The sequence below is a fragment of the Arabidopsis lyrata genome (assembly GCF_000004255.2).
Source record: "Arabidopsis lyrata subsp. lyrata unplaced genomic scaffold ARALYscaffold_6, whole genome shotgun sequence".
NCBI classification, from domain to species: domain Eukaryota; kingdom Viridiplantae; phylum Streptophyta; class Magnoliopsida; order Brassicales; family Brassicaceae; genus Arabidopsis; species Arabidopsis lyrata.
Window position 1 is genome coordinate 24,314,008 of NW_003302550.1, and position 11,166 is coordinate 24,325,173.

The 11,166-nt window shown below is 30.7% G+C and overlaps 2 long non-coding RNA genes across 4 annotated transcripts; one reads left to right on the plus strand and one right to left on the minus strand.

The window, feature by feature from the left end:
* Positions 1-7,645: 7,645 nt before the first annotated feature.
* On the minus strand, positions 7,646-10,897 carry LOC110227074. Of its 3 annotated transcripts, XR_002330878.1 has the most exons (4): positions 10,603-10,897; positions 8,862-8,935; positions 8,478-8,743; positions 7,646-7,840 (listed from the first exon to the last, which is right to left on the minus strand). It is a non-coding gene; the product is annotated as an uncharacterized LOC110227074 (long non-coding RNA). The 3 variants fall into 3 exon arrangements; XR_002330879.1 differs by lacking the exon at positions 8,862-8,935 and having other exon boundaries at positions 10,603-10,894; XR_002330877.1 differs by lacking the exon at positions 10,603-10,897 and having other exon boundaries at positions 8,862-9,209.
* LOC110227073 lies at positions 7,848-9,039 on the plus strand. The gene is made up of 2 exons (XR_002330876.1): positions 7,848-8,119; positions 8,214-9,039. It is a non-coding gene; the product is annotated as an uncharacterized LOC110227073 (long non-coding RNA).
* Positions 10,898-11,166: the final 269 nt, after the last annotated feature.

An 11,166-nucleotide genomic window follows, 5' to 3' on the forward strand; every position in this document is an offset into this window, starting at 1 on the left:
CGTCGATGAAGATGATAAAACTAACCAAATAAACCTCTGAAATGTCAAAGCTTCAAATTCGAACCACCAGCCATGGACGAAACCAAGAAAGAAACAAACGAGACTACAAGGATTCTAAATCCGGAATGCCGTACAACAACCCGTAGATGAAGAACCCACACAAACCTTAACCAACTAAAAGACACCCAAACACAAAGAGGCAGCATGTGAAACAAGAGAAAAATCGAGCCACCCAGAAACAGAGCCGCTGTTGCTCAGATCTGATTAGGGAAGATATACATAACCTCCGGTGCTCCAAATTGAAACACTTGGCCAGAGACAAACGAGGCACCACACAGAGATACAGTGGCGAGAACGGCGACTCCATCTTCACCATCGACCATAAAGCCTTTTGAATCTAATCTCCTTAAGCCAATCTCCATCGGATCTGAGATTCCAAGAGAACCCATTCCACCTCGCCAAAACCATCATGCTTCCACAGCCGCCACGCGCCGGTCAGATCTTGGTCAAGATCATGTTACGAGTGGCGATAGTTAGGTTTGAGAGCTTTTCACGGTTGCTTGGGGCCAAACGTAACTACAATGACATGTATCTGTAATGTATAAAACATATTTTGTCTCGCCATTCAAAAAAAGTGTTTATTTTGAAAATGTTTTGGCGTAGTTGCATATATATTGTATATTCATATAAAATAAAGAAATAGTATTCTCTAGTTTTAGTATTAAGTGTATCCCTTGTAATTGTAATACTTACGTTGGTCATCTTGCGAAATGTGCAAAAATTTAGGAATTTTGTTTTTCTATGTAAGTTTGAGAGTATTTGATTGACTCTTTCTAATAAAGAATTCTTATCCATTAATTAATATATAGAATTGATTATATAAAAATAAAATAGTAAACCTATACGTTTGATGTTTCATAGGCAAAATAATGAATTCCACATTTGACTCGACCAAGAGAATATATAAAATAACTTTATCCATCAAAATATTTATCTTCAAAAAGAAATTTCAGGATTCAAAGTATTACTAATAAACATGTTTAAATCATCATCCAAAAATCTCTTAGTCTGGATATATGTTGGCTTCATTGGTGTTACATATTAACCGTATTTATTTCGTTTTCTTACCATATATTTTAAGTATCTACATAATTCTATACTATATAGTGTATATATACTATATAGGCAAGATATCGAGGTTTTTATTTTTTCATATAGATATAACGATTTTGGATTGGTTCTTTCAAAAGGAAAATATTTGTTCCATAACTTAACAAAATGGTGGAAAAAAAAAGTAGTGTGTATATATAACTCTGTATAGACACAATGAGATTGTGCGTTGGGACTAGGACTCGAGAGAGGGGTCCCGTAAAGTATTATTGAAGATGGCAGTGAGGACAGTTTTGTTTGGTAGGGACACATCTTGCATGAACAGTACTTCTCACTCATATTAAGACAGTTTCAGAATCAGAAAAGAAGACCAAGCCTCTCTTGCTTCTTCCTCTTCTTCTATTTCTTTAAATAATTAGTTTTCTCCAAAAAGGGTTTTCATGTCTTTTACTTCAACTATTTCATTTACTTTGTGTTTTCTCTTTTAATCAATCTAGAACAAGTACCTTATTTCCCAATTTGGTGTGTCGACTTTAGTGTTATAAAAATTGAAAATGACAATAGTACCCTTTAAGAAGAGGACGAACAATGCACATGGCCAAGGCTATGGGTGCCATTGCCAAACGTTAAGTGTCCTAATAATACCAACTCGATTTCAGTGCTTTGGTTTGTAGGGCAAACAAGAGTACTCCCCCCCAAAAGAAATTTACCTTTTTATTTTTGTTTCCTTCGCCCAAACTATAGAATTTTATTCTACCTCAAAGTCTTTTTAGAACTTGGATATTGTACCATGCATAAGTGAGTCCAAAACTCACATGCAACCTAATGAAATGGTGTATGGAATATATTACATTTGAAAAATAGGCCCAACGATGTATCAAGGAAGGAAAACAGATGTATGATGAAATAACACACAATCTTTTTATGTTATTATCGATAAAGAAAAAAAAAGGTTACAAGTTTACACCCAATAAGACCATGTCACATACCAATCACGTATATCGTTTTTTTTTTTCCGTCAAACACCATTTTATTAAGTTATCGGGAAGAGATTCTCCTCTAGGGAGAGCTAATCAGGAACCGATGAGCTTACATGAGAAAAGATACAATTACGGGCTCGGGTTTTCTTAGCTAAACAAACAACCCGACCATTAAAAATACGAGGAAAAAACCTAGACTGAAAAGTTACAGCAAAAGATAAAGAAATACTACTGATAAGGAGTTCCACCACGAAGGAAGGATTCTCGTAGATGCGGAGGGCTGTCCTTTTCCAGAATGCCAAGCTCCATGGTAACCAACTAACCATTGCCACAAGGAATACAAAAGATTCCAAGCAGTTTTAAACTTCCAATATTGCGCCTGAAGTGCATGAGCATTCATTCCCTGAAAAGGGGGGTCGCAAAAAGGACGAGAAGAAAATCTCTCGATCCAAAGTCCAAGGTCGTCGATAAAGAGAAGGGAACGAAACCAAACAATTGTAGGCAGAATTCTCGAACCAAGCAAAGAGATACACAGAAGATTAGAGCCTGTGAGTATGAAGGATGTAAAAGGGTACAAAAAACCTCCTCGTCTCGTGAAGGGAATCACCATAGAAAGCATAATGTTTTGGAACTCAACTAAGCTTCTCAGGAGAAGGCACATTAGAAGTTTACCACGCCTGTGAGAGATGCTAGCTGAAGAGGTCTCTCTTTCAACAAAGAGGAAGTTAAAGCCATGTCTCTCCTCAATGGAGGAATTAATCGAGTCGGGAAAAGATAGATCTAGGATCAATACTCCAATCATGCCCTGAACACCTTGATTCATTTTACCAATCACGTATATCGTTACAATATCATATGTGAACTATTTCTTCAGTCATTCTGTTAAGTTTCATGAGTTTCCAACTCAAAACTAATTGACAATGAATGGATTGGCTCAAATCTCTTATATACTACTCAAGTCACTTTCCATCTTTCCAATGTGGGATCTTTCTCTACACATTCTAGATTTCGAATGGAGATCGTTACGCACGGTGCAATTGTTTCGTACATGTCCATTTGATTACATTCTAAATTATATTTTAATATTGTTGTAACAATATATAATATGATTTTACCAATAATTTAAAATTTTATATACCATTCATATAACAAAGGATACGATACTAGGAAATGAACATACAAATATGAATTTACATGAGCGTGACGAGAACATTATGTTTAGATCAATTCCATGTATTGTCTCTTAATTCACTTTATTCGATTTGACTTGTTTCCTGAAGGCGTGTAGAGTAGACAAGTTAGGTTTCTAAATTTGTCTATACAATCTCACATCCATTATGCAATTGGCCACAAATAGAAATTCATTATTTCATTCATATATAATCTGTAATAATTGTATCATTCAATATAATTCGGTTAAGCAAACTTTTAAACTAATAGCTTATATAATATTTAAGCTAACTTTTAAACTAATAGCTTATATAATATTCGGATATTCGCGGATATCCAGATTTTTAACGAATATCCGGATACCGGATATCCGGAATTTAGGGATGCGGATACAAATACTAAATTGGCGGATAATACGGATACTAATACATATATAGATATTTTTAAAAAGCTGAAATCAGTTCCGTTTACAGACCTATCCAAAATTATCTTTCGTACAAACATTATATGATAATAAATACAAAATGGTTGATTTCTCATATCGTTGGGATAAAAGTTATACCGTTTTAATAGTTATTAATCATAAGATGATGCCAAATAACAGTAACAAATAGATGTTCTCAATCTAGTATCTTTTTACTTTTTTAAAATTTTAGTATCTGCCTTCTTCTGCTAAAAGAAACTTTAACCATCTCCTTTATCAATCAACTTACAATTCCTTAAATTGTAATATTTAAAATTCTTGTATAGCGCTGGCTATATACATATAAAAGTTGGATTTAAGATGCTTTTGAACAAAATCACTTTCCAATAAACTATTTGATTCCCCGTAGTAGCGACAAAATAAGCCTAATAGAGTCTCTCAGCAGCCTAATAGAGTCAATATATCTTTTCCATGCACATCCGAGTTGTAGTAATCCACATGTTATTACACTAAACTCAATGTGTCTCATTTTTCACTTTGGATTTTTAAGATGTTTGTTATTTTATTTTATTTAGGTTATGATCTTATAATATTCTTGTTTTTTTTTTTTTTGTAACTGGTCGGTTTGGCTTTAGATTTAAAACAGATATAGAACAATTTCAATAGTTAGCACCTTTCTTTAAAATATATCTTTTTTTTCATCTTTGAAATTAAATCGATGTAAATATGTTACCACCGCAAATTTATTGTAAATACTCCCACCGAGAGACAAACTGAGAACCGACGTACGTATATTCTTCGAATCGAGTACCAACAACTTCGTATAAATCGAAATATCCATATTTATCCGCGTACACGAATGAATCATCAAAAATATATATAGCATAAAGAAGACAAGAAAAGGATCCAATTTAGATCTCCATACGAGAAATTGATTATATATATATATATATATATAGAAAGATCTTATCCATTCCATCAACAAATCCAATGGAAATCACAGACTCGAAAAATATGAAATTGAAGAATCTTATCTCTTTTTTCATATGATAGGCCTTCGTAGCCTCAGGAAAGTGTTAGTACCAAGGGAATAGACTTTTAGCCACATAGCCACTATCTTTTCGTGTTAAAAAAAAAAAACCACTATCTTCATTTTTTTTCGGCAAAAAAATATTGTTTTATATAAGTTATTGGACATAGATTTTTCTCAAAAAAAATAAATCCAGCCAGTGTATTTACGTAAAAGAATAAAGAACCTTGTGCTCTTCTTCTCTTAGCTAAATAGTCAGCACGAATATTATTACAACATGCAATAAACTGAATATAAAAAAATGGAAATTTTTTTTCAAAAGCTTAAAAAATTGTATTTCTACTGCAAACGTAGACCATTCAAATGGGTTTTCTAAAATAGAAATTAGTTTTGAGCAGTCTAAAGCAAAACCAAAATTTGTCTTCGACTCTGCGATGAGGCACTCCATTGGCCAGAGAAAGGATTCGAATTCTGCTTGAAAAAGAGATAGTCCCTGATGGAAATCTTTAGTCCCATGAAAATAGGTGTTTGTCCATCCATAACTACCTACCTGTGTACACTGAAAAGATCAGTTACCATCCAAGATCCATTGTTGATTCCGAAAATCACGTAATGAATTTGTTTAAAGGTAGAAAACAAATTCAATTAACCCTCTTGCTATTTCTGATCAAAGACTCAAAAGAAAGATGAATTTTATTGCTTAGAGAAAAAGTTAGGGTTTTGCTCAAGAACAATTAAAGTTTTTGCGTAAAGTTGCCGATACTTTGAATAGGGGACAAATCCCCCTATTTATAAATGATTCAGGCAGTTTAAAGATAAGTTAAACTTCTAAATCTTCGAGACCTTATCTTCAGCTTTTCTTTTCTTCTCGCGATTCTCCTTTTCTCTTAAGGAAAATCTTTCTTTTTCTTGAACGAGAAGTCGGTTTAGGCGATCTCCCGTCTTCGGGTCGAGTTCGCCATGCGACCTCATTCGCCGGGCCCATTGACAGGCCTAACCGAGATTCTCTGGTTTAACTGAATTCTCAGATATATTCGTAATTCGTCCGGTTTAAGCTAGTATTGTCGGAGGTACTAATTCTTGCACCAACACCCATCAATTTGACATTTTGGGTGAGTAACTCCCAAAATTGTAGAAGCATCAATTTGACACTTTTTCATGTTTTGAACTAATATTTACGATACAATTATAAAATACACAAAAACTGATTTAACCACCTAATAGTATTTTCATTTTTTGTTCTTTTTTTTTATATTTAAAATAGCCACCAAATAGTTGATAATAAGAGTTTTTTTTTTCTTTCTTTTTTTACATTTCTGTTCGTGGATAAATATTAGATTTGTATGATATATTGGTATACAATAGTTGAGTGAAATTGTTAGTATGTGTATTAAGTATTAACACTTGCAGAGAGTTCAGAATTCGGGTATATTAAAATGAATTTGTTATGAAAAAAAAAAATGCAAAAGTGATAAACTATTAAGTTCTAAATAATACTAACTAGATTTTAACCCGCGGTACACCGTGGGGCTATATTTTCTTAAAAAAATCAAAATGTAATTTGTTTGATAGATTATTTTGATTGTTAATTTTAGGATTTCATCCGTGGTATACTATCTTTTATAAATATCAACCCAAACTCGTCCCATCATATTACCCGTCCCGTGAAATTAAACATCATTTAGTTATTTTTCTTTTTAATAATACTTTTATTTAAAAGCTATATAATTCAAGTCAATTTAAAAATTTCTTTTAAATGGTTCCCATAAGATATATATACATATATATTAAATTTGTATAGAGTTGAAATAATATTAATATTACAAACTTTTTATATAATTTAAATATTATAAATATTTTTAAAAATATGCAATATATATTTTTTGTTATTGAATAAGAGGATATTATGTGTAAGAAATGTAGAAAATAAGAGTTTAATATTTTTATTATGGAGTCGCAAGAAAAATCTTTTATTTCTATACATGTTATTCGTTTATTAATAATAAAAGAAAACAAATCCTTTAAATTAGATATTAACTAAAATAAACGCACCATAATTACTTATTAAGTAACAACCAATAAATTTCACCAAAAAATAGGTAACAACCAATAAATTCTAAACGCAGTAATTAAAGAATGAGATATTAAAAAAAAATATCAAATAAGATATAAGAATCTTAAAATAATTGAATATCTAAATAATTTAATTGTTAGTGTCGATTTTAATGCCTTCATTAATGTGGATTTTTTTTTTTACAGAGAAATATTTCCTAAAGATTATCACATTAATGACTCAGAAAATTAAGGAAGATATGAATTTATGATTCTCGAAATCGTGTTGGTAATATTTTTCAAATTTAAATAATTAATGCCAATGGCATTCATCCGTAAATACATTCCAACTCCAGGATTTATTTGCTAAAAGTCATCCAAAAATGTATATATAGATACGGGGCTGGACAAACATTTCTAGATCAATAGAGAAATGTTAATTCATACATAAAATCATTGTCGCTAGTACATGGAATTAGCCGAATTATAAATCTTCGTAGTTAGAGGGCAACGTTTAGATTGGCCCAAATATTTTCGCTAAGGCCCATATTATATCGACAAGCGTTTTAGTCCAATATATATAATTGTAAGCCCTTATAGTGGAAATACAGGAGTACGTAGATATTTTTTGTCCATAAAGCCCATAAAAATGGCCATTTCACTTCTTCTTTTTTTTCCTTAGTTTGGAGCATATAGTGCAAACAGAACCATCTGTTGTGGACATGTGTGTTGTTGAAGAGAGGTTTCGTCTTAGAATTATCCGAGAAATCTACATATACATTTTTACAGGATTTTTTTGCATTAATTCATTTGGATCCGGGTTTTATCCGGGTTTAATTCTATTCGGATCTTGGATAAGTAATTTTAGGAATGTTGTAATAAAAACGACATTAAATCCAAGATATTACAAAAATCGTTGCCAAAAATATCTTCAGAAAAGATATTGCGATGAACTAATCGTTGCCTAAAATCCTGCCTAAGTTCAATACGCTTTCTTTAAAAAATCCCAACTGTTAGATGTCATCCAAACTAATTACTCCTACATACCTTATCTGAGATATTTTCTCTCAAAATCTGCAAGAATTCAATTTTTTAGAAACATATTTATGACACAAAATACATATTCACAGCATATTCCTAAATACAAAACTATAGCTGAGATTTTATTCCAATTAGCTAAGGTATCGAATATTTTATGCTTTCCGATCAAGGAATTTTTTTTACCTAACTTATGAGTCTATAAATACTCTTATGCTTCACGTCTCATAACATCATCATACACAAAAGCAACGATCTAAAAAACCCAGCAAACACATGAATTAAGAGAGATTTAACACAGCTTATTCTCTAAAGGTACGTTCACTTTACCATTGTTACTTTCTTTTTTTCAATTATGTTTTACACAAGTACATATCGTAGTAAAACATGTTCCATTTTCTCCCTGTAGGTTACTCATTCTCAAGGCAATGTTGAAAACAATACCAAATCAAAGTTTAGAATTCCATCACAACTAACCTTTAGGAGATGTGGTAACACTATTTTTCTATGGATTATCAGATTCATTAGTAAAGGTAATGATTTACACTATACTTTTGTATATCCAAACCACATGTCAGGAGACGAAAAAAAAACACTAAATCTGAGTTATTTCATTAAGCAACACTCAAAACTATATAACTACAACTCTTGGAAATGAAATTTTGTTACTAACCTTTGTCTCTATTGCTTGTGAGGACAGATGACACGACTCTTCACTAATCATTTACTTCCACTTTCATAATAAAAAATTAAGCTTCACCTATGAAGCAAAACAAACGTTAGTTACATAGATTAAGAATCTTTTAAGGTACATGTTATAAAGAAAACAATTTCTTATCTTTGTGTTGGTCACGAGACTGATAAGCTGAGGGTTCCTTTGGTATTCATGAAGAAGAAGGCTAGAACCAGTGGAAGAAGGGCTCAAGTCTGGGGCTCGAGCTGGGGAAAGAAGAATGCAACATCAAGTGGCTAAGTGAAGGCATTCAAGAGAAGATAAGAGGAGAGTTAAGGAAGAGCAGAAAAATAGACAGAAATGATAGAAAATAGTGAGCTTTACCTAAACAGCCGCTCAAAGAAAGAATAAGATTATTGTTGTATAAAGCTTGAATCATTTTATCTTCTATAGATAATCTGATATTAAATGATTAGTTGATAAATCAATTAGATTGTTTAACTTTTGTAAAATAAAGACACATGAATATATATGTTACAACATTTCTGTAAAGTAGCTACAACTTCTATAAGAGAGATGATTATTGAATCTAAAAAAAAACATGATTATTTCATGAATTGTGAGAAGTTTAATTCTGAAACCAATGACGATCACACTTCTCAAAATTAAACGATGATTAGTGAATAACATGAGAGACGGTAAAGAAAAGTGTTAACTTTGTATGCTAGAACATTAGCAATTAGTATTTGAAATCGAAATAGGATTACAGAATCAATATCTATATATACATTTTTGAATGACTTTTAGCAAATAAATCCTGGAGTTGGACCTTATTTACGGATGAATGCCATTGGCATTAATTATTTAAATTTGAAAAATATTAATTAAAGATATTACCAATACGATTTCGAGAATCATAAATTCATATCTTCCTTAATTTTCTGAGTCATTAATGTGATAATCTTTAGAAAATATTTCTCTGTAAAAAAAAAAAATCCACATTAATGAAGGCATTAAAATCGACACTAACAATTAAATTATTTAGATGTTCAATTATTTTAAGATTCTTATATCTTATTTGATATTTTTTTTTTAATATCTCATTCTTTAATTACTGCGTTTAGAATTTATTGGTTGTTACCTATTTTTTGGTGAAATTTATTGGTTGTTACTTAATAAGTAATTATTGTGCGTTTATTTTAGTTAATATCTAATTTAAAGGATTTGTTTTCTTTTATTATTAATAAACGAATAACATGTATAGAAATAAAAGATTTTTTTTGCGACTCCATAATAAAAATATTAAACTCTTATTTTCTACATTTCTTACACATAATATCCTCTTATTCAATAACAAAAAAATATATATTACATATTTTTAAAAATATTTATAATATTTAAATTATATAAAAAATTTGTAATATTAATATTATTTCAACTCTATACAAATTTAATATATATGTATATATATCTTATGGGAACCATTTAAAAGAAATTTCTAAATTGACTTGAATTATATAGCTTTTAAATAAAAGTATTATTAAAAAGAAAAATAACTAAATAATGTTTAATTTCACGGGACGGGTAATATGATGGGACGGGTTTGGGTTGATATTTATAAAAGATCGTATACCACGGGTGAAATCCTAAAATTAACAATCAAAATAATCTATCAAACAAATTACATTTTGATTTTTAAGAAAATATAGCCCCGCGGTACACCGCGGGTTAAAATCTAGTATTAGTCTATTTCAATATCAAGATTATACGTAATCCAGCATCCATGAAAAATCAAAATTACTAATACAGATTATACTAGAGATTAATAAAAACAATAAGATTTAAAAATTATAAGTAACCAGAAATATTATGCCAATTTTAAGAATCACTATCACCGTTTAAAATTGATGTTGACCAGACTCGAGCCCTATACAAATTTAACATTTAGTGAAAAAATCCGAAGAATGATAACCATTCATTACAAAGAAACATCGACAAACACCAAAAACTTATGCAAATTCCTAGAATTTTTTGGGATCTAACGTATGAAATCGAGAGTATATTTGAGAAGAAATTAAGCAGGAAAGAGGACGAGAGAATCAAAAAAGAGAGACAGAGAACTAACAAGAAGCCTTCTTCTCGGATCATCCTCATGAAACCGCCGAGACCTTTCTCTCTAATCGCCTCCAACGCACTCTACGCCACCGTCAAAGCATCGTCTTCCGCTATCTCTCTCTCTCTCTCGGAATCGGGATTCAATTTCAGTATCGAAATAACAAGGGACATGACAATTGCCAAACGTATCGTTTTGGTTTTTGTTGGGCTACGCTTTGTGATTTACATGGGCCACTTCCCACTTTCCCCATTTCTATTGTAAATACAAATCAAAAACCAATTCCAACTTCAATACGTTTTTTTTTTTTTTTGAATTATTTAAAAATTATAATTAGATGTGGTATAATATTATTATTAAAAATTTATATGTATAGTTAGAATTCTATAATATGTTTTAAAAACCAAAAAATTATATTAGATTATTTTATGTTTTAAGTTGATAACGGTATGTGTTTTTGACAATATGCAATATATATTATCTTGTGTTAGAACATCTATATTTACATATTTGAAGTATATTTTAGAAAATAGTCTTCGTTTTCTAAACTATTTACAAAGAATGTCATTGTTTATA